At 46.1% G+C, this 23,849-nt stretch overlaps 1 pseudogene; it reads right to left on the bottom strand.

Annotated features, from left to right (window-relative positions):
• Positions 1 to 1,532: 1,532 nt before the first annotated feature.
• Positions 1,533 to 23,849, bottom strand: part of LOC102274424 (guanylate cyclase 2G-like) — a 50,813-nt pseudogene continuing 28,496 nt past the window's right edge.

Raw genomic sequence — 23,849 nt, 5'->3', positions numbered from 1 at the left:
ATGCATCAGTGGTTCAGTAGACCTGTTGCAAAACCCGTTTTTTTGTAAAGGGGAAATTACTCATGGCAGAATCGATGGGTTCACCTTTTCTCCTGGAGATTAAAAAATTAAATACTTCATAAATGAATTTTAAAAATCCTACTTAAAATTCAAGCCTCGATTCTGTCCTTTGCTCAGTGGATAGGAAAGAAATTAAGCAATAAATTGAGAACAGGATATTATGCATTTGGAAGGCGCAGTGCTCACAGGAAGTGAAGCCAGGCCTTCCAGCCAGAGTGCGGGGGTTCTGCCTGCCCGGGTGGCCTAATTCTGTTGGATTTCAGTGATTCACACCTCAGATAGAGCTTCAACCTAGAAAACATTCCTGAGATGCCTTCGGCTGTGGGCTTCTATGTCCCTGCCTTCTGATTAGCTGATAAGGATAATAAACACTAGAGGTTAGGGAGCAGGCACTTTGCAAAGGGAGGCAGGCCCCTGGCCCCAGGCTTCATTCTCCAGCTTTCTCCTTCCCCAGAATGAAGTTGGATTCACTGCCAATTCGCAAGCTAATGGGCTGGAAACTTCTGGCAGGGAGGCAGGCTCACTGGCAGGTCTGGGAGCAGCAAGCAGCCCTGGTCTTGAGTTCACTGTATCCAGTTCATCAAACTCTAGGTTTGCTCCAGGCCACAGGACTCCATATTGAAAAGCAGAGACATTACTTTGCCAACAAAGGTCTGTCTAGTCAAAGCCATGGTTTTTCCAGTAGTCACGTATGGATGTGAGAGTTGGACTATAAAGAAGGCTGAGTGCTGAAGAATCTATGCTTTTGAACTGGGGTGTTGGAGAAGACTCTTGAGAGTCCCTTGGACTTCAAGGAGATCCAACCAGTCCATCCTAAAGGAAATCAGTCCTGAACATTCATTGGAAGGACTGATGTTGAAGCTGAAACTCCAATACTTTGGCCACCTGATGCGAAGAACTGAATCATTGGCAAAAACCCTGATGCTGGGAAAGAGTGAAGGCAGGAGGAGAAGGGGACAGAGGATGAGATGGCTGGGTGGCATCACCGACTCAATGGACATGCATTTGAGTAAGCTCCAGGAGTTGGTGATAGACAGGGAGGCCTGGCATGCTGCAGTCCATGGGGTCAGAGTTGAACACGACTGAGCGACTAAACTGAACTGAACTGAACAGGGCTCCAGGGTGCGCTGAGGCCAGTTAGATGGCTTCCCCAAGTGGGAGCCTGACTCAACACCCTGGAACCATAGGTGTCTGCTCAGTGGCTCAGTCATGTCTGGCTCTGTGACCCAATGGACTATAGCCCACCAGGTTCCTCTGTTCATGGGATTCTCCAGGCAAGAATACTGGAGTGGGTTGCCATATCCTTCTCCAGGAGATCTTCCCTACCCAGGGATCGAACCCGCATCTCCTGCATCAGTAGGTAGGTTCTTAACTACTTGGCCATCTGAACCACAACCCCTAAACGGGATATTTAAGGCATCCCCACAGACTTTCCTGGGACCCCACAAACACCTCTGAAGAAAATACTCACCTCAGAAGATCCCTGGGACTTCAGCTTCTTTCTGAGCAAATTCGAGGAGTGGAATAGTGCAGTCTTCTCTGCCCTTCAACCAGAACGTGATTTGTTCTCCTTTGCAGTCTTCTCTGCCCTTCAACCAGAACGTGATTTGTTCTCCTTTGCCCTGTGGGAAGTCAAGGAGGGCTGGTGAATCTCAGAGCAGGAGAGGCTGTCTGTCAAGTGTGGTCTCTCAGCAGACAACTCAGGTCATCCTTGCTGGCTTCCTGAGAATCACATCTGTAGCCCAAACTGCTTCCAGGCAGGAGCTGCCTCGGTAAGGGAGAAGCTTCATCACTGATGAAATCGTGATCATGTCCTTGGACTAGGCTGATAAGCCCAAATGGACACTCAGCAAATGGCCTAGGGGGTGAGGACTAGTGGAGTCTCAGTCTACTGCAAAGAAAATCTTTTAAAGTAATAATAAAATCTGCTGAGCTCTTACCGTGAGTAGGCCACCAGGTGAAACACCTCACATCCAGGTTCACAACACTCACAGCCACCTTGTGAGGGCAGTCTTATCACTGTTCCCATTTTACAGATTATAACACCAAGCCCCCAAATGAGACAGCTAGGAACTAGTGGGAACAGGATTCATAGCTAGGTCTACACTTCTGCCATCTAAAAAAAAGCTTCCTCTTACCTGACATTAGATGACGCCAGAGCCAGGCTTAGTAAACTGAAGGTACCACCCCCTCCCTGCTTCACTTCTGTCCCTGGACCCTGACACTCACTCAAGCTCCCAAAGTCCCAGTAACCACTCACCACCCCCACAGTGAACATCTCCAAGATGTGAGAAGTACCACCACCCCCAGAAAGGCAAGGTTTATCAAAAAGATGAGGTGGTTTCATGGTACATTTCAGTGATGGACTGGGAGCCAGCATGGAAAGAAGGCAGAGGGCAAGGGAAGAGATACGGAAATGTGTAGAGATGAGATGAGGCCTAAGTGCCCCCAGACCAATGGGCTTCCATCACCTCCACCTGGGCACTTTAGACTCAGGAGAAGGGAAATAGAAGAATGTGGGCATGATTATTCCTGGGTTGTATTTGCTGTTGCTCCATGTGGGAGACTACATCATTCTGGGGTGTTCAAGCAGAAGCCAGGAGACCAGTGCAGCAAAGAGGAAGGAGGCGTCGCACGAGAGGTTAGTCTAGGTGGGAGCCAAAGTCACGGATTCCACGCTTGACCATTAAGGTAACCATACAGCCCTCTCTGGAGGAAGACAACTGGCAGTCACGAGCGCTCTATGTGGCCCTCAGTGGTCTCCATGAACCAGGGCATGGAGACTCACTCATTCCATCAAGTTTCCTGACATCTCCTTCCGGGACCCAAGTGGGGACGGGTGTTCACAGTGGCCCTGGTCTTACCTTGACTGGAATGGTGCCTTTCTTTTGCAAATCATACCCTCCCCATGCCAGCAGGATGCTGGCAGTGCTCTGAGAGACCTGGATCCGGACAGCTGCCAGAAACCAGTTACAGTCTAGTCATCACCATGGTTGTGAATCTCCTATGGATGTCAAAAGTAGGGCAAAGGCTGAGGGAACACCTCACACTTGGCTCAAATTCTGGGACCACCAGCACCTCTCATTAAGCAAATCACAGACAACATCTCCCACATCTGGGACACATGGGCTGGGACCCCCAGTCATACAGGCATTGCTCACACACTGCTAGGTGTTGCTCAAGCTTTAATAGGTTCAGTTTATAAATAAGACAGAACTGACTCCATATGCAAGCTGGTGTTCCTGATGGGTGGAGGTCAGCTGGGCCCCTCGGGCTCCGTGGGATGGTACCAGAACTGAGAGGTACCACTGAAAAAGTCCTTTGTAACTTGAACTGCAACCAAAGTCAGGCTCGGAGCCTACATCAGCACTTCCAATTTCATATTTTATCCTTGAACTCTTAACTTATAAGCGAAGACAGTGGTTTAAATCTGGATTTGGGAACTCAATTGATTAACTTAGACAATAAAGTAATCAGAGGGGAAAAGATTTTGTGTGTGTGTCTTATGTGCTGTGAAAGATCTACAAATTCAAAAGATGTTAATCTAAATTTTTTAATATTTAAATCACCGAATAATTAGTTTTCCAGTTGATAAATATCTGTCAATAAATGGCATATATATGTCTAGCAATAATCAGTGCAATAAAACTACTCTGAAGCAAAAGAATTTGATGTTCCCCAGAGTTCCTGGCCATAGATTTCTTTGGTATCACCAAAACTATACATCACATTTGGCACACTGCTACCAACAGGCCAAATTCTGCCCACCACCTGTGTTTGCAAATAGTTTTATTGGAACATAAACACACCCAGCATTTACAGGTTGCAAACTGCTGCTTCCGCATGACAACAACAGTTACGTTGTTGCAACAGAGATTATAGCCTGCAAAGCCTAAAATACTTACTCTCTGGTCCTGCTCAGAAAGTTTGCCAACTCCTACTCCTTATTTAAATGATCTTACCCAATGGCACCCCACTCCAGTACTCTTGCCTGGAGAATCCCATGGATGGAGGAGCCTGGTGGGCTGCAGTCCGCCGGGTCGCTAAGAGTCAGACACGACTGAGCAACTTCACTTTCACTTTTCACTTGCATGCGTTGGAGAAGGAAATGGCAGCCCACTCCAGTGTTCTCGCCTGGAGAGTCCCAGGGACGGGGGAGCCTGGTGGGCTGCCATCTCTGGGGTCGCGCAGAGTCGGACATGACTGAAGTGACTTAGCATGCATGTGTGCATTGGAGAAGGAAATGGCAGCCCACTGCAGTGTTCTCGCCTGGAGAATCCCAGGGACGGGGGAGCCTGGTGGGCTGCCGTCTATGGGGTCGCACAGAGTCGGACACGACTGAAGCGACTTAGCAGTACCCTAGGTGTACCTGAGTGTTTAGGATGGAAAGTCTTAGGAGCTTCCATGTGTGTTTGCAGGGCTCCATCAAGAGCTCAGTGCAAAGGTTTATCTACAAAGCTTGCAACCCGTGTTGTCTGAAATGGATAACGATCTTATCCTTCAGATGGAAAAGAGTAGACAAAATGCAAATGGTCTTCTAAAAATACTCTCTGGTTAAAGATAGGGGACCAGAGGGACAGCAAGCTTGTGTTTGCGAAGTGCTGTAAACAATACCCAGGCAAACTGCTGCTTTGCATTCTGGGTGCCACGTTCGTGGTGTCTCCAAACAGGCAGTATCTGGGCATGGTGATTCCCACCAGGCCAGCCACCACGGGACCTGCAAAGCCAAGGACAGAGGGGCACGGCCAGTCCGCAATCTCCCCAGTGTCAACTCCACAATGCACATCCAGTCAACAAATGTTTGTCAAGTACTCTCTTGGAGCAAAGTTTGGCAACAGATTTCAAGGATTACAATGAGGCAAACTATGGAATTCACAGACTCTGAGTGGAAAGCAACATAATCAATTGTTGTGGGTTGAATGTCTGTGTGCCTCCCCTCACATTCACATGTTGAATCTCTAAACTCAATACAATGGTATTAGGAAGTGGGGCCTTTAGGTGGTAATTAGAGGAGGTCGTGAGTGTAGGGCTCTTTTGATGGGATTAGTGCCCTTGTAAGAAGAGGAATTGGGCTTCCCAGGTGGCACTAGCAGTGAAGAACCCGCCTGCCAATGGAGGAGACATGAGACATAGGTTCGATCCTTGGGTCTGGAAGATCCTTTGGAGGAGGGCATGGCAACCTACTCCAGTATTCTTGCTTGGAGAATCCCAGGGACAGAGGAGCCTGGTGGGCTACAGTCCATGGGGTCGCAAAGAGTCAGACATGACTGAAATGACTTAGCCCTGAAATGAACAGGAAGAGACACCAGAGTTCTCTTTTTCTACATGAGGACACAGCCAGAAGGCACTCTACAAGCTTGAACAGGTAGAACCCACTGTGGTAGAATCCTTGAGCTTAGACTTTCCAGCCCCCAGAACTGCCAGAAAAGTGTGTGGTTTAAGCCACCTGGTCTATGTATGGCATTTTAACAACCAGGCTGACTAAGACATAAATCAATGATGATGTTATTCATGCCCTTGGGATGTACACAAGGCATCAGCGGCACAAACATCGGAGTGGTTAACTCTGGTTAGGAGTCAGGGTCTATTTTAGTTAAGCTGCGAAGGAGAGGGAGGAGAAGGTCTGGCTACCGTAATTTGCAGGGTCCAGTCTCAAATGACAATAAGGGATCTTCCATTCAAAAATTATCAAGAATTTCAAGACAGTGACAGGATAGCATTTAATCAAGTGCAGGTCATCCATTCCCAAGTCACATGTCCATGAGTTTGATAAAAACAGATCAAAGGGCATTTGATGGTGAGGCACGGAGGGAAAGAAGCCCAAAATAACTGTTCTGGTTTGGAGGCCCCTCCTATTTTGGGGCTAAACATCTTGGAATCTTTGTGTCTCCTTGTTGTTACCAAGCAATCTGGCTAAGTAGAAACACACAAGCAAAGATGATTCGATCTTTTCTTCCCCTCTGAGGATTTTCCCATTTCGGGCCTAGGGTGTGGATTTAGAACTATCTGCTGCTGTATCGGGGCCACAAGGCCACCTGCCCTTGGTGCTGTCTACCTGTGTGGAGGCCAATCCGGAGCTTCAGCTTCTCCTTGGGCATGTGCCCAATCTGAAAGTGGATGGTGGCACGGAGGAAGTGCAAGGACATGGTGGCAAGCTCATCCACGTGTCGGATTCCAGTGCGGATGGAAAGTCTGCTAGCCACCATGTATGCATCTCCAGTGGTTTCAACCTGGAAACAAAGGAAGAAAGCGGCTTTGTGTTCTTCCCAAGGGAGGCTGGGAGTGAGGGGATGGGTGCGGGGCCAGGCCCTTCGCTACTGATCCTGCTTTGGGCCCCATCCTTGGAAGGGCCGCCCTCCATGACCGCCACACCATCCAAGTCCTAGCATTTCCTCAAGGTCCTGCTCAAGGTCCTTCCCCCTTGCCCTGCTTCCTCCATGAAGCCTTCCTTCCCCAACCCTCTCCCCCAGTCACGACTTTCCCTTCTGAAATCTGAGGCTGCCGGTGACCATATTCCCCCAACCCAAGTTCAAAACTCGTTAGACAGACAGCGATACACTGATGAGGCAGACCTTAAAAGATCTCCTGGATCCCTCAAGGACAGTCCACCTTATCCAACCTGGAATATCTTCACTCCACATAAGGGCCCTTAGGTACCATTATGCATACATTTATACTACACAAGATATATAAATGTAGGCATCTGTCTTGGAGAAGGCAATGGCACCCCACTCCAGTACTCTTGCCTGGAAAATCCCATGGATGGAGGAGCCTGGTAGGCTGCAGTCCATGGGGTTGCTGGGAGTTGGACATGACTGAGCGACTTCCCTTTCACTTTTCACTTTCACGCATTGCAAAAGGAAATGGCAACCCACTCCAGTGTTCTTGCCTGGAGAATCCCAGGGATGGGGGAGCCTGGCGGGCTTCCGTCTATGGGGTCGCACAGAGTCGGACACGACTGAAGCGACTTAGCAGCAGCAGGCATCTGTCTTCTTTTTCCCTAATCCTCCTAATAAAATCATCCTTCAGATCCTTCATTCACAAGAGAGAATAAATGGCAAGCGTAAGTATAAAGTTACAGCTCCTTTCAGATCCATCTGCATTTCAGCAGATTCCAACGATGATGGTAAAGGTGAAACTTCCGGCCTTAGCCAGGCAGTAAGAACACGTCTGCCTCCTGGTGACACTGAAATTACCCAAAATCAACAAGCACACAAGTCAAACTGCTTCTAGGCTACCTCACCCCACCTTGGGCACATCCTTTATTAATACAAACTGATGTGAGCATTCGTTCATGCAAAATGTAGCTGAGAAGAAAACGCTAAGAGGCAATCCCAGAGGAGGATCTTCTAAGCAGAGCAGCTTGTGTTTTTGTTGGGTGAATATGATCTGCTCTTCGCGATTGTCTGTACTATCTTTCCATCCTCTCTGGAATTGGGGCTACATCGTTGGGGAACTTTGGGGGAACACCACTGAGGATGTGTTGCCAGAGGACATGATTCCATTGCCCCAAGTCTTCCTGATCCAGGACCACAGGCAGAGAGCCCTGGTATCAGAGGTGAGAGCTGATGAACTTGTGGCTGCCCACCTGGTGTGTGTGAATATGGGCATCCTGGAGTCATCATCTGGCCCCACCAGAAAACATACAAGGTGGCCTTGGCATTAATGAATGAAGCCAGATTGTCAGTTTTTGTGCAAAACTCACCCTTCATTCCAGATGAACTTGTTCATACCTCTCCAGAGCAGTAGTACTAGTCAGGTAGTTGCTCTCTGACCTTTAGTCATGAGTCTGATAATCTAAGCTTGAATTGCTAAAGATCACAGTAAAAGAAGTGAGACACACCGGATTCAAAGACAAGCTTTAAAGGAGAGTAAATGTGAGCCTCTCTGAATATGAAAAAGAAATATTCAGGAGGGAACGGGAGGAATTAGCCAGTAGAAGGTCAATGCCTGTTTTAGAAATGTGTTTACTGTGAGATAAAATAATGGAAGGAAACAGAGGGAATAGCTGATGATTCTTGACAAGCACCTACATCTGTGATGAATCAAGCCCTTTTCCAAGAAAACAAACAGGAATCAAATATTGAGTTTCTGCCATGAATTGAGATAGACTGCCAGCCTAAAATAGAGCCTTCCTCCTGACTGATGTCTTGGGCTGGATTCATCTTCATTCACGCCCAGGGGGGACAGCTACAAGGGTCGTGTGTGTCCCCACGACCCAGGACCAGGTGCCTCACCTTACACACGTCAGAAGTTTTAATGATGTGATCAAATAAACTGTACGGGTCATTAAGGAGCTTCACAACTTGCAGGGGGGAGCTGAGAGAGCGGAGTTTTGTGAATCCAACAATGTCAGAGAAAAAGATTGTCACGGACTCAAAATGCTCTGGTTCCACGGACCTTCCTGCAACAAGCCATTCTCCAGTGAAGCTGGACGTTTTTGAATAGTATCTTATTCATATTGTCTCCTACTGCTGCTGCTGCTGCTGCTAAGTCGGTTCAGTCATGTCCGACTCTGTGCAATGCCATAGACAGCAGCCCACCAGGCTCCCCCGTCCCTGGGATTCTCCAGGCAAGAACACTGGAGTGGGTTGCCATTTCCTTCTCCAATGCATGAAAAGTGAAAGTGGAAGTGAAGTCGCTCAGTCGTGTCCGACTCTTAGAGACCCTATGGACTGCAGCCTATCAGGCTCCTCCATCCATGGGATTTTCCAGGCAAGAGTACTGGAGTGGGGTGCCATTGCCTTCTCCAATTGTCTCCTACACATCCCTACAAAGTCTCCCTGGTAGATCTTTTTTGCTTCAGTGCATTAGATTTTTGGTTAACAAGAATCCATCATCTAGAGGGAATTTTCTGACACCCATCTCCCAGCCTGCATTTTCTCTAAAGAGATATTTTAATTGGTAGGTATAAATTCGGGGAGGGGTGAGGAGCAGGTCACATAAATGCCTTTTCAAAAAAGATTTTCTCCCTGAGAGAACTGCATTTGCCCCTACTGGTTATAGAGTTGATTAGAAAGATTCAGCCTGCAGATGTGGAAACAATTGTAAACACTCATCAATTCATTAATTAACATTTTTGCTTCTATCAACCAATCTCACATTAACACATTCAAATCGCCAACCCCCTTTCTTTGTCAAGACACACGGAAGGGTACAGGAATTTTAACAGCAGATACTCTGTCAAGTGTTCAGAGAGTGCCCAGGTGATAACAGAGCCAAAAATGAAGCAAGTTTTGAATCTGAAGTTAGTAGTGCCTATTGTGCAAAATATCTGGACAGACGTATAATATAAATAATCTGATAGTGAAGAACAGGGAAGGCTGTCGTGCTGCAGTCCCTGGGGTCCCAAACAGTGGGACACGACTCAGAGACTGAACAGTAATCTGAATAGACCGAGAGTATCGGACTCATGCGGAGAAGGCAATGGCAACCCACTCCAGTACTCTTGCCTGGAAAATCCAACGGACGGAGGAGCCTGGTAGGCTGTAGTCCATGGGGTCGCGAAGAGTCGGACATGACTGAGGGACTTCACTTTGACTTTTTACTTTCATGCATTGGAGACGGAAATAACAACCCACTCCAGTGTTCTTGCCTGGAGAATCCCAGGGACGGGGGAGCCTGGTGGGCTGCCGTGTATGGGGTCGCACAGAGTGGGACACGACTGAAGCGACTTAGCAGCAGCAGCAGCCGCCGCCGCATCGGACTCATGAAGCCAGAGCGCCATCTAGTGGTATCCTCCTATTGCTGCAGTCACTATTCCATCTTACAGATCTATCTATATTAGAGAAGGCAATGGCAACCCTCTCCAGTATTCTTGCCTGGAAAATCCCACGGACGGAGGAACCTGGTAGGCTGCAGTCCATGGGGTCGCGAAGAGTCAAACACGACTCAGCGACTTCACTTTCACTTTTCACTTTTATGCATTGGAGAAGGAAATGGCAACCCACTCCAGTGTTCTTGTCTGGAGAATCCCAGGGACGGGGGAGCCTGGTGGGCTGCCGTCTATGGGGTCGCACAGAGTCGGACACGACTGAAGTGACTTAGCAGCATTCTGTAATTCCTGTGGCTTGGAGGGCATTTGCCTCTGTCTCCCTTTACAAAATGTACCGAATGACCACAGAATGCTTGACCCATTTTAGAAGAGCCTAACAGTCTCTTAAGAAAAGAACAAAGGAGATTGTCTCTCCATGTGGGGCCTCCTTAAATAGCAATGGTGTTGCTTCCTGGTTCTTTTGTCAAGGCCCCCGGAACTTTGGAATATCTGGGCAGCGTTGTGGACAAAAGCTGATCCATTTCCTCTTCTCGGCCAGCAGCTGGTTGGTACTCTCTCCCACCACCTCCTCCATGTGGTTGGCGTACACTTCCAGCTAGCTCATCACACTGTCTCTAGTACACTCACGTGGCTTTAAAAGAACCCAGAGATTTACATCTTTGTCCAAGAACTTTAGGGCCACAGTGGAACACAACATCCAAGTATACATTCCAAGACAGCAGGTCTTGCCCTTAAGCTTTCATACTCAAGGGCTGCCAATGGACAGCAGTGAAATGCCAATGGCCATAGGCACCTGGCAGGACAGCCCGTCCTTTACCAGCTGTGTGATCTTGAACTGCCCGCTTCCGTCTTTGCAGTCTGTTTCTTCATCTGAGACATGAGGATAATAATACACACTTCACAGAGTCCTTCGGAAAATTCAGGGAGGCAGTGAGTACTAGGGCTGTGTCTGCTACCCAGCGGGCACTGGACAAACAGTAGCCTTCACTGCCCTCCCCACGCCCCTCTTCCCTACATTTCACGTCATTGTCATGGGCATGCGGAAGTGTAGGTTTCAGGATGAGTTGTTCTTTTCTCTTCAGATGGCAACACCAGATGTTTTCCTTTCTGGTGACAGATATCAGGGGCATTTCTAGATCCCATAGGCTCTTGTTTTAGAGGCGTCTTCAGAGAAATCAAATAAATTTTTCATCTTTCACATGAAGAGACTGAGGCTCTTATAGGAAATACACTTACCTTAACATTGGCGACCCTATTTCCTAAGCAAAAAATATTCACTGACCTGAGACCTACTATTTAAAACTATTTTGATGTGAAAAATGCAGAACACGGGGCTCTTCTGTTAAGAAGGTATAGTAGAATGGCAAAATTAGGAGTAGATGCCCGACTCCTACCCAGGCATCTATCAACTCCAGCTACTTCTCAAAGGCTGTACCTTCTGACACTCAACGGGTCAAAAGATGATACAGTGACCCTCATGTGAAGCCACTACTGAGAAAACTATTCAAGAGCCATGAATAATTAAAGTCAATAACCTACTCTAAGTTTGGTGAATCGTTTTTTTATCCTACAATCCAGTCCCAATGAATGAGTCATAACCCCCTGGAATGTTGGCTTGAAAAAGATTCTGAGGTCATATCAGAACTCCTTGGGAAGGAGAGTCTTGATTGAGACACAGTATCTGGGGTGGACAAAGGAAGGCAATGAAAGTCTGATCCATGTTTAAATCATTTATGGAATAAAGGGAGAATCTACCACTAGACTTCAGCCAGCACGTGGCCCAGTGCTTTGTATATGATGGGCACTGAATGAGTATATGATGAAGGAAGAAAAGGAAGGGAGGGAGGGAGGAGGGAGATGGGAGGAGGGAGGAAATGGAGGGAGGGAGGGAGGCACCCAGAATCAATCATAGTCACAGAGCTTTAAAATTCTAATGGTTAAATAATTAGGAGAAAACCTCTGCTACACACCTACTCACCCTCCAGACTGGCTTCCTGTAAAATCTAGATGGAACAGAAAGTGGGCCTTTTCTCTGGAGATTCATCCTAGCATGCCTTCACCATGACCACCATAATTTAATTTCCCTTCTCCTCTGATAGGGAAGGTCGAAGTGACTCGGAGGCCGTGGGGTCCTTGATTCGGTGGATGATTTCTGAAATCCATTTGAGTTTAGGTAGCTCAATGCCTGAACTTTGGGCCATTGAGGACACTTCGCTTTAAACAGAGGTGTTTTCAAATTTACAAACTCAGTTTTTAAGCAAATCAAACAGGTTAAAATTTCAAAGAAATCTGAATATTTTACAGGAAATATTAGAATTCTCCTGGAAAATGGGGACTCCTGATATATATTAATCTGATTTTTTTCTAATAAAACTTTTCTTGAAATGAAGGATATCTCCCTGTGATCTTAGGAATATATATCCGTTTGGTACTAGAAACACCCTAAGTGTGCTTTATGAAATTTCCATTACCGGTAAAATTGTTCATAAAAGTTATTTTAACAAACAATAAATTGTAACTAGTATGTTCTGCCTCTGTCCAGCTATGTAAACCTACTTTCTTTCACTTCCTCATTAGCGTCTACAGACTTTTATTAAACATTCTGGTTTGTAGAGGAAATAATGTTTGACAACAATGTACATGTTTTTGTTATAAAAACACTGTGGGTGTGGCAAAATGAATGAATCTTAAATGTTTTACTAAGTGTAAGAATCCAGTCTGACAAGGCTACATTCTGTATGATTCTGTGTGTATGATATCCCAGAAGAGGCAAAATTATAGACAGAAAATAGATCAGAAGCTTCCAGGAATTTGGGGAGGAGGAAAAGTAAAATAGGGGAAGCCCTGGGGATTTTTTTCTGGTTGTGATCAGACATTGTGTATTCGCCAAAACCCACAGGGCTTTACAACTCGAGAATGAATCTTCAAGAATGCAAATTTAAAAACATATCAGTTGGGAGACCGGACAACTGCAAGACAGAATACAGAGACCAAAGAATCTGTTTTACAAATGTGTGACATAACCTCATTGAAGGGGGAGGGAGTAAAGCACTGATGTAAGCAGCTTCTAAAATGAGTAGATAGGGACTTTCCTGGCAAGTCCAGTGGTTAAGATTCTGAGCTTCTGCTGTAGGGGACACAGGTTGAATCCATGGTTGGGGAAGTTCCACATGCCACTAGATACATTAAAAAAAGGAGAGAGAGTTCTCTTAAGGTGGTCCTTGGCGTTCACTCCCTTGGTGGTCCAATGGCTAAGAATCTGCCTTGCAATGGAGGGAATGTTGATTTGATCCAGGTCGAAAAGTAAGATCCCGCATACCACGGGGCAGTTGAGCACACAGGCTGCAAGAAAAGAACCGGCACGGCTCAGTGAAGATCCTGCACGCCGCAACTAAGACTTAATGCAGCTACATAAATAAATACTCAAAAATACAATAAAACGAGTAGGGATGGTAAGACTAAAGTCAAAAGGAAATATCCGTAATCACTATCCTCTAGCTGGTAGAAATGCTTCTCCTGGGGATTCAGATGAAAAACTCTGATACTACTGTAAACATATACTGGGATTGAACAAGTAAGTGAACGGGTGGCAGATGGCGGGAGCCAGGATGCTCGCTATTGGAAAAGGAGGTGATGCATGAGTGATGGGGAGAGAATAAATAAACAAACCATGCGATAATGACACTGAAGATGTCAACACGAACTCATGTTTACCTTAATGTAGACACAGATGGGGAGATAATGATATGAATGTGTGTGTCCGTGTGAGTTGGTGTATACACACACATTATCTTACTCTGTCTACTAAGAGAGGCTAGAAACAACAGCATGCGCATAGCAACAAGCACATCTAGCATCCAGGGGTTCATTTTCCAATAAAGGAGTCAGGGCTTCTTAACAAAAGCAGTTGACTCTAGTACTGAAGCAGGGAAAATCCAAGATGAGGCTAAAGCATCTTATACCACCAGAAACTAAGGAAGCACAAAATAAAACCCCGCAACAGGTATACGTCAAAGGTATACAGAAGGCAATCGAAATGAAACGGTCAAAGATAAAACAATTTGAGCAACAAAGGAGTGTTAGATAACTCAAAATATAAAATAACTATATCATATAATAAATTATATATGCATATCATAAGTGAAATGTAATAGGTAATTGAATTAATAAATAAATGGGAGAGCATAGATGAACCTGTAGAAATAAATTCCAAATAATTTATGCAGATTGTTCTCCATTCAAAGTGGTGGAGCACATGCCCCTGTCCTCAGGAGAAAACTTCACACAGAGACTTCTTTCTTAAGAGGACAGTACAGGGAGAGAGGAAATCAAGTCTCAAATGTTAGTGTTAGTGGGTCTCAGAATCAACTGGGGAACTAATTAAAACACAGATCCTGGGCACATCCCTCTACTTTTCAATTCAAATAACCCTCCAGGTGATTCTGATGCCCGCTAAAATGTTTGCGAGTATGCATGCTCAGTCACTAAGTTGATTTCGACTCGTATCGACCCTACGGACTGTTGCCCGCCATGCTCCTCTGTCCGTGGGATTCTCCAGGCAAGAATACTGGAGTGGGTTGCATGCCGTGCCCTTCTCCAGGAGATCCTCCTGACCCAGGGATCGAACCACTGTCTCCTGTGTCTCCTGCATTGGCAGGCAGATTCTTTACCACTGAGGCACCTGGGAAGCAGTAAAATGTTTGAGAACCATGGCTCTAATGTATGCAGGGAATTGACATTGTTTCCAGGACCAGGATTTGTTTGCAGGGATGTAGAAGTTAATGGAAGGGAGTGTTAGCCCATAAACTATGGGCTCACTGTACTCTTCCTGGTTGTGGTCCTCTGTACCCATCGTCCCCTGTGACTGCCTCTCATCCAGCTTGGTGAGCAGATGCCCACAATGAGGGGGAAATGCACCCACTGTCCATAGTCTTTCCACACCCCCCTCCCCACCCAGCTGGCACAATCACGTGGCAGCTGAGCTTAACAAGCATAGGTGGGCGTCCACCTGGGTTCAGTGCGGGAAGATCTGTTAGCTGCTTGGTTCCAAATTTAGATGCCCCTGGATTTGAGATCAACCTTTTGGGAGTAGTCTCATCTCTCCTACATTTTGCCACAAATTAGAAACCAGAATCTGCTTTCAAAGTGACTAGTACACTCAGAAAGGCTCCTTACTTGAAAAAGTCTCCAGGAAATGCACGACGATTTAAAGCAGCAGCTTGGGATGAGCCATTGGGGATGGACTAGAAATGGTAGGGAAGGCAGGAAACAAAAGGGGGAAGATAAGGGCCTTCAGGTGGTGCTAGTGGTAAAGAATCCACCTGTCCATGCAGGAGATGCCAGAGACACAGGTTGAATCCCAGGCTCAGGAAGATCTGGAGAAGGAAATGGCTACTCACTCCAGTATTTTTGCCTGGAGAATCTCGTGGACAGAGGAGCACGGCAGGGTATAGTCCATGGGGTTGCAAAGAGTCAGACGTGACTAAACACAGCACTGCAAGGGGAAAGAAATCAAGAGAGAAAGGTGGGCTGATTTACACACAAACACACATTTCTCACACACACACACACACACACACACACACACATCCTCTCTCCATGACAGTGGTTCTCAACCTGAACTACATGTTAGAATCACTTGGGAAATTTTAGAGACCCAGATCAGTGACATCAGGCTCTCTGAGGCTGAGATCCAAACCTCAGACATTTTTTAAGTTCCCCAGGAAATTCCAATGTGCAGCCAAAGTGCAAAATAACAGTGCTGGGGGTTACGCCTACTGTGAATTTTCTAAACGAGTTTGATCAGGTTTTGCTTCACCTCCCATTACTTTTGCCTGTAATTCCCTCATGGACTGTGTTCAGAGACAACCTGGCTCCCCAAACCTCTCAAACCTGAATATATCCTTTGTAAGTAGAAAAGTGGACACCACTTAGCAGAAAATTTAAATATGTTTAAAATAGGTCTACCTTTTCAATTTCATGAACAGAAATCCACCCTGAAGAAATACTCACACATGTCCACAAAGATTCATGACTACTCACTGCAGGAGTTTGGAAAAGAAAAAAAAAATAATGGCACACAATCAAAACATCTACCAATCAATAATACTGGGTTGGTCAAGAAGTTCATTCGGGCTTGTCTGTACCATCTTACCCAAATGAACTTTTTGGCCAGCCCAAGATATAACATAAGCTTACAGTGAAAACTGTTGTAGTCCTTAAGAAAGAACGAAACAAATTTGTACTTACAAATATGGCATAAGAGATGTCCAGACAGAGGGCACAGCGTGTGCTAAGACTCCGGAGTGAAAGTGCGTCACTGTGGAGGCACATAAAGGTGGCCAGTGCGATTAAAAAGAGCCAGGCATGGGAGGCAGAATTAGGAAGATGGAGAAGGCCAAATGGTGGTCCCCAGAGGATACGCCTGTGTCCTGATCCACAGGACCTGCAAATGTGACCTTATTTGAAGAAAAAGTGTCTTTGCAAATATAATTATCTGGGGTTGAAGCGATCATCTTGGATTATTTGAGGGGGCCCTGATCCAAGGACAGGTGTCCTCATAAGACACATACAGAAGAAATGTACACAGAAGACGTGGCAATGTGAAGATGGAAGCAGAGATTGGACCTACATGGCCACAAAACCAGGAAGGCTGGGGCAGCTACCTTGAAACTGGCAAAGACTGGGCCTCCCCAAGAGTTTCTAGAGGGCGCTCAGCCCAGCTAAACCTTGATTTTGGACTTCTAGTCTCTAGAACTGTGCAAGAATATTGTTTCAAGCTAGCCAGCTTGTGGTCACAGCCCTTGTTGTTTTAGTTGCTAAGTCATGTCCGACTCTTTGCAACCCCACAGACTATAGCCCACCAGGCTCCTCTGTCCATGGTATTTTTCAGGCAAGGATACAATACTGGAGTCAGTTGCCACTTCCTTCTGCAGGGCATCTTCCCAAACCAGGGATGAAACCTGCATCTCCTGCTTGGCAGGTAGAATCCTTACCACTGAGCCACCAAACACTAATATAAGTCACAGAGGCCCCATCAGAAGCCTTCAGTGATCTTGCAGGCTATTTATTGTAAGGATTTATCTTTCACTCCCCAAATGGGAAGTTAGGGGGAGATTCTGGGTAGAGAAGTGACACAATCTGACTCATTTTCTTACAGAATTGCTCTGGCTGCTGTTATTGAATAGAGTATGTAGTTCTGAGTTCCTTAATTTTTTTGTAACAGAACTGTAATTTGTCTTCTAATTCTTTAAGAAGGAATATGAATTTTAAAATAAAAAATAAGACTGGAATAGATTCTAAATTAATAAACATCTCACAAAACAAAGAATAAAAGCAAGCATTTAAAAGGTAGCTCTCTTTGCTGTGCTTAGTTTCTCAGTTGATTCCGACTCTTTGCGACCCCATGGAATGGAGCCCCCCAGGCTCCTCTGTCCATGGGATTCTCCAGGCAAGAATACTGGAGTGGGTTGCCATGCCCTTCTCCAGGGAATCTTCCCAACCCAGGCATTGAACCAGGGTCTCCTGCACTGCGGCTGGATTCTTTACCAGCTGAGCAAGCAGGGAAGTAACTGACATCAATGATAGCCTGCGCTTCCTGATGTGAAGAAGTATTCTTGCTAAAAATAACCTACATCCAGCCATTGGGAAACTGACAAATCCAGGTAGTACTACATTCTACAAGACAAGAGATCTGGACTCTGAAAATGTCAGTATCTTAAAAGACCAAAGAAGGTGAAAGGATGGAACTGTTCAAAAAGGGTCTAAAGATGTAAGATTTTTAAAATAAAGAACTGACTACACAGGAAAGAAAAAAGTCTAGATTGAATGACCAAGCCGGCCAAGGAGTCTCTCCCAGCATTACCCGCTGGGGTCAGGTTTTGATCATCAAAAGGTCCAAGGTCCTGGTGTTGGATCAGCTCTCTCATTAGGATGGCAAAGCTGTAAACATCTCCCTTCTGGGTGCCAGACCAGGGCACCTGGGGGAGACACAGTAGTTCTAGGGCTGCCCAGTAAGAACTCTGCAAAGCCAAGATTGTCAAAGGTCAGAGCTGCTGGGTGGAACAGAAAAAGTCACCCCTTCTTTTTCCAGGAAGCACAGGAGCCCTGAAGTATCCAGTCCCCGAGAAGTTGACCCTGATGGTTGGAGATATCTCTAGATTCATACACTTGGGGGCCCATGTGTGTGAATATGAAGGAACGATGATCCTGCCCTAACAAGTTAACAGCAGTTAACTCATGACTGTGCAATTACAGGCAGCTTTTCTTTTCCTTTTTCCTTTCTGTACTGCCTACATTAAAAAAAAAAAATCATGTAACAATTCATAGAACATAAAACTACTTGAAAGCGAACAACTCAGTGGCATTGAGCACCCTGGCAATGCCATACAGCTAGTACACCTAGTTCCCAAACATTTCTGACACCCCAAAGTAAAACCTTGAATCCGTGAACCAGTTTCTGACCATTTCCCCTACCTCCCAACTCCTGCCAACCACCAATCTGCATTCTGTCTCTACAGATGTATCTGTGCTGGATATTTTATACACTTACATTTCTTTTGTGGTGGTGTTTATAGATTTTTATATCATTATAGGCTACAATCATGAAAAGAAAATATAGTGCAGGATGCAGAGAAAGAAATGGCTACTAAGAGGTTTTCAACATTTCCCCCTTTGTCTTTTCTGCAAGATACCATATGATAGACACCTCCCCACATGCACACAGCAAAGCTGCTGGCAGCCTGCTGCTTCAGAGAGAGGCGGTCAAAGCGGAGCACACTGGGCTCACTAGGGCCCAGGTCAGTGCACAGCAAGACTCAAGAGTGCTCAGTAAGCCTAGACAAGTAGGAAGAGCCGTGGAGTCTCAATTCGCACACGTGTGCAGGAGGGTTGGACTCCAGGTGGTGCCTTGTCTCGAGATGTACATCAGAATCACTCGAGAGGCTTTTAGAAAGCAACACAGATGCCCAGACCCCATGTTCATAAGTTCTGATTCAGTTGGCACTGGATGGGACCCAGCCCCTTTCGTGTCTTTTGAAGCTTCTCAAGTGATACTGAAGTGCAGAGAGGGTGGGGAACTACCAAGCTCATCAGCTGTAAGGGGCCTGGCAGGTGGTGCCTTCTCCGCTGAGAACACGGCATGAAGACACGAGGGGACACAGAAGACTGAAGACAAGGCCAGAGACTCCCTTCAGGTCACCCAGCTAAGTCAGGGCAAGGACTAGGCTCCTCACTCAGACACCCCACCATGGACTCAGGCCACTAGTGGGTTGTTTGGGTTTTTTTCCCCCTCTCTTTGGGTGACCGGAATAACCGCATCCATCAGCCCCAGAGGAAGGCCCAACAGCAGGGACCCGAGCGGGTGAGCATCAGAAAGCGCAGGTGGGGTGAGGAGCCCTGTACCCCTCTCCTGACAGCTAGAGGGTGCAGGATTTGCAGTGGTTACCTGATGGGTCCGTCGTTTCCTCATTGTATGTTCTGTGTGTCCGGCCATGCTCGAGTTCCCACAGGCCGAATCCCGACAGCTTCACCTGCATCCGGCGTCCACCAGGCAGTCGGAAGGCTTCAGGTTGCCATGGGACCCCAGGGGCTCCTGTGGAGGAACAGCAGGCCCTGAAGAGTGAAAATGAGTAAATGGATTAGAGCAGGTGCCGACGGACGCTGCTGGAAGACATAGAGACTGATGGACAGAAACAGACAGGCCATGGTGGGAGACATGTTCATTTCCACATTCATTTGTTCAAGAGCCCCTCACTCAGGGGGTACACTACCCCCACCTCACCCCTAAAAAATCAGGAAGCTGTGTTCCTTTACCACCCTGCTTCATTGTTTCTTGAGATGACAAAGTTGAATCACATTTTAGAAATGCAACTCGCTGAACCAGTCCCGGAGGGGCCCGGGTGGGGTTGTCTCTGGAATGTTTCGGCGAGGCTCCAACAAACAGAGGCCTGGGCTTGAAATCTGGGGAGACCTGAGTCCCATCCAGAGTCCTCTCAGACCTCACAGAGACCTCTCCATTCTGCAGGACTCCTCCTGGACACACACGACTGTCCCTGCCCTTGCTAGTGCCAGGCACACCCCAGACGTGAGACCTTCTACATTCTGGTTGCTGCTGACCACCGCTGACACCCAGGGATATTAGCAGAATTCCTTCCATGAGGACAAAAATGACATGTTTAGGGATGCCTGATATCCTATGAAGGTAGTTCTCTCCAAGAGGTGGCTTTTGTCTGTTTTGTTTTTATTTTTCTATCTTGATGGAAATGTCCGATAAGGGCCTGAAATGTATTCTGTTGTTTGAGAACAAAAAAAACCATTAGAGTCTCACAATTTAAGTGCCAGGTTTCATATACTTTTGGCAGTTCTATTACCTACGTGTCTGAGGCCACATTTATTTTCCAATTGGAAGGCTGAGACTGGCCCACATGGCTCCTCCCTCTGAATCCCTCACCTGTGTTCTCTAGCACTTGGCAGGGAAGAAAGAATTCAGCTTTTGGAGACAGATTGGTTGCAGAGCCCGATCTGCCTCTTGCCAGTTGGGCTGGTTACTTTACCTCACTAAACCTCTTTATTTTTCCTTTTGAAAATGAAGTAAATATGAATATTACAAATATTGGAGCTAAGGATAAATTAACCACAAGGTTAATTGCTAATTATGAAGAGCACTGTCCAATAGAAATATAATGTAAATAGATATATCATGTTTAATTTTTTAGTTAAGCAGGTGAAATTACTTTTACTATTTTATGTAACCCAATATATTAAAAAAACTTACCATTTCAACATGTAATCAACATGAAAATATTATTGAGCTATTTCACATTCCTTTTTTTTTAACTAAATCTTCAAAAACTGGCATGCATTTTATACTTTTAGCACATATCCATTTGAACTAGCCACACTGCTAATGTTCAGTAGTCACATGTAGCTGGTGGTATCATATTTAAACAATGCAGGCTTGTCCTATTGTTCAATTAAATAAGAAAGTGTATGGTTTTTAGTATTAGCAGTTGGATTATCTGGGCTAACAGTAAGACCATGCATGCTCAGTTACTAAGTCGTGCCTGACTCTGTGACTCCAAGCACTGTAGCCCGCCAGGCTCCTCGGTCCATGGGATTTCCCAGGCAAGAATACTGGAGTGGGTTGCCATTTCCTCCTCCAGAGTAAACCATACTCCTGCTAATACTAACAATTAACATTTGTTAGATAACTGTTTTGGAGCAGGCATGATGCTAAGCAACACGCATATCTTAGTGCTCATAACCACACTATGAGGCAGGTACTGTTGTTATCTTTATTTCATACACAGGGACACGAGTTAAGGTCATCTGGTGCATACATGGCAGAGCCAGGGTTTAAATCCCCAAGACAACTTCTATGCCAAACTGTCCTTCATCCATTTAATCAAGATATCTCTCACTGAGAAACAAAGGCTTATCCCTAACTCAAGATGAGTATTATACTCTCCAAAGATCCTTCCCAAGCTGGCCCCACTGGGCTGAACTCTCTGAGCACAGGACAATAAGACACATTCCTCTGCACCCTCCCAATTGGGTTAACCCAATTAGGTGCTTGATTAATATACATTTGCTATCTTGAAAAGTCAGTGGCATCTCAGAATCTCCCTGCTACGGGGTATAGAGGAGGTTCTGGTCAAATGGACATCGGGAGAGGAATTGTTCTTATGACTGGCATGTGACGGCCAGAAGTGCAACCTGACCCCTAGAGCTCGATCCAGCACCTGGGTTCGAAAGTCACCCATGCCAAAGCTCCAACATGATCTAGGGAATTTTCTGTTATTCTTAATCCCCTTTCAACGAATGTTTGCAGAGTAATTGGCCTCACAGGCCCTACATGAGCCTTGACATAGGGCAATGTGCATACTTCATTTCAGGAGACAGCGAGCCTTCCAAAGCAGAGTCGAGCTGTCCTTTGTTCTTCTGGCGTGGAATGGAGGACAGACTCAGTGACCCTAAAATAGCTGATGACCACTGGGGAGACTGTCCCCTTCAAAGTGTCATTCACACCCACCCCAGCATTTCTCCAGACCATCCTTTGAGTTAATTATCGAAGACCAAACACCCACATCAAAAAGGCTAGTCATTCATATCATGGTGAGAACTTACTAGCTTTCTCTTTACATCCAATATAAATGATGCCAACTGCTTTGATTGGGATGGGAGGCAGATCACTGGAGATGAGATGAGACTACTTCCCTGGGCTTAGCGGGAAGGTAATGGAAAGTAGGGAAGGGGAAAAAGAGAAGATCCCAGAAGAGAGGACACCACGTCAGAGCTTCCTATTTTAAAACCGTTACACCACCATCTAAATAATTTCCTATGTACAATTCCTGACCTTTTCACTTTTTCTCAAACTTAATTTTAAGCCATTCAAAGATGAAAACAAGTCCTTGTCTTCCTAAGAACGTGCACAAATTAGATCAAACCCTTAAGAGACGCTCAATGAAGTTGTACTAAAATAGTATGAGTGGTGACTCAGAGTTGTCCACGGAAACCAGTCACAAGGAGGTTCTCTTTGTCTACCTTGCTGCTAGTGCTAAGTCACTTCAGTCGTGTTCGACTCCTAGCTACCCCATGAACTGTAGCCCACCAGGCTTCTCCGTCCATGGGATTTCCAGGCAAGAGTACTGGAGTGGGTTGCCATTGTCTTTCTCTTGGTAACAATACATTGGCTTCGCACTAAGGCCTGGGAGGTCAAAGTTTAACAGGGTCATTAAGACTTAGCTCCTTAGACACAAAGAGCAATCAAATTCTTGAGGAACAAATGTCCTTCGAGGTCAATCAGGTCAACCTCATCCAAGAAACTTACATGGAGGCTGAGTAACAATAGTAATAATAATAGCTAAAATATATCTGATACTGAAGGAGGAAACAGACAGGGCTGGACTCCATCTTAGGCCAGGCTGTGAACATTAGGCTACACACATGGTCACCCTCCCAATGGACTCTGAACTTTGTGCCCGGTGTTTATAGAAATGGCATACCAACGGAAAATCAGACCCCCAGATAAAAGAGCCTCAGGACTTGTACTTGGACTCTCCATTGCCTAAAAGAATATGCTAATTATCTCTGTAACAGAACAAAGTGGTAAATTCCATTATATTTATTGGGATATGACCACAGGCCTATTGATAAATATCCACTGTTTATCTAGTCTTGTGACACATGAATCACAGGTTAACTTTGATCGTATCTCTCTTTTACCTTGTCCAGACTAGTTTCAAGGAATTGGGGGAGGTGGGTTTCAGCAAGTACACTTAGAGTATATAAGGTTTTCACAAAAACTGGTCGGGGTCCTTGGCTAAGAGGAGACTCTGCCTTGGGCCCACTGGTGTAATAAACTGCACTCCACTATCTGCATTGTCCTTCTGAGTGAGTTTGTTTCCCGAAACGCGTGGCTACATTTGGTGCATGGGCTGGGAAACTCCTCACTTTGAGGAGACAAGTCCCATTTGGGACTACTCCGAGGCCTTGTGGCTTGAACCTTCTAGAGTGGGGAAGGCGCCTAGCCCTTCTGGAAGGATTCTGCTTCTCAACACCTGGACCTTTCACGTTAGCAGGTAGCGCATGGCAGCAGGGGAACTGAGTGCTCAGGTGAGGAGGAACCCACCCGGCAGGGTGGAAGAGGGGGCCTGATCACCCGCCTAGGAGGGACTAGAAGGAGTGGGGGACCCAAGGAGCCTGGAATAGGCAGGCGGCGATTGCTTGGTACACAGGTTGACGAGCATGCTTGGGCTTAGGAAGGAAATTTGTGAAGGTCATTTAGGTGTGTCCACACCATCTCAGGGAAAATTATTACCAGCGATCACCAGGAGATTTTTAGGATAAGAAACTGGTCCTTGTATGCTCGTATTCTGCTCTCCCCCAGGAGGTGTCCCGTCTGCTGTGAAATTCTTGACCCCCTTGGAATTGTTAGGCTAGAAGGAGGGAGATACATAAGTGAATATGAATTGGCTTTTCCAGAGATGGCCTGGGACATGGGATATTTAACCCA

The sequence above is a fragment of the Bos mutus genome, chromosome 26 (assembly GCF_027580195.1).
Source record: "Bos mutus isolate GX-2022 chromosome 26, NWIPB_WYAK_1.1, whole genome shotgun sequence".
Lineage (NCBI taxonomy): Eukaryota > Metazoa > Chordata > Mammalia > Artiodactyla > Bovidae > Bos > Bos mutus.
This window is presented reverse-complemented; position numbering and strand designations above follow the sequence as displayed.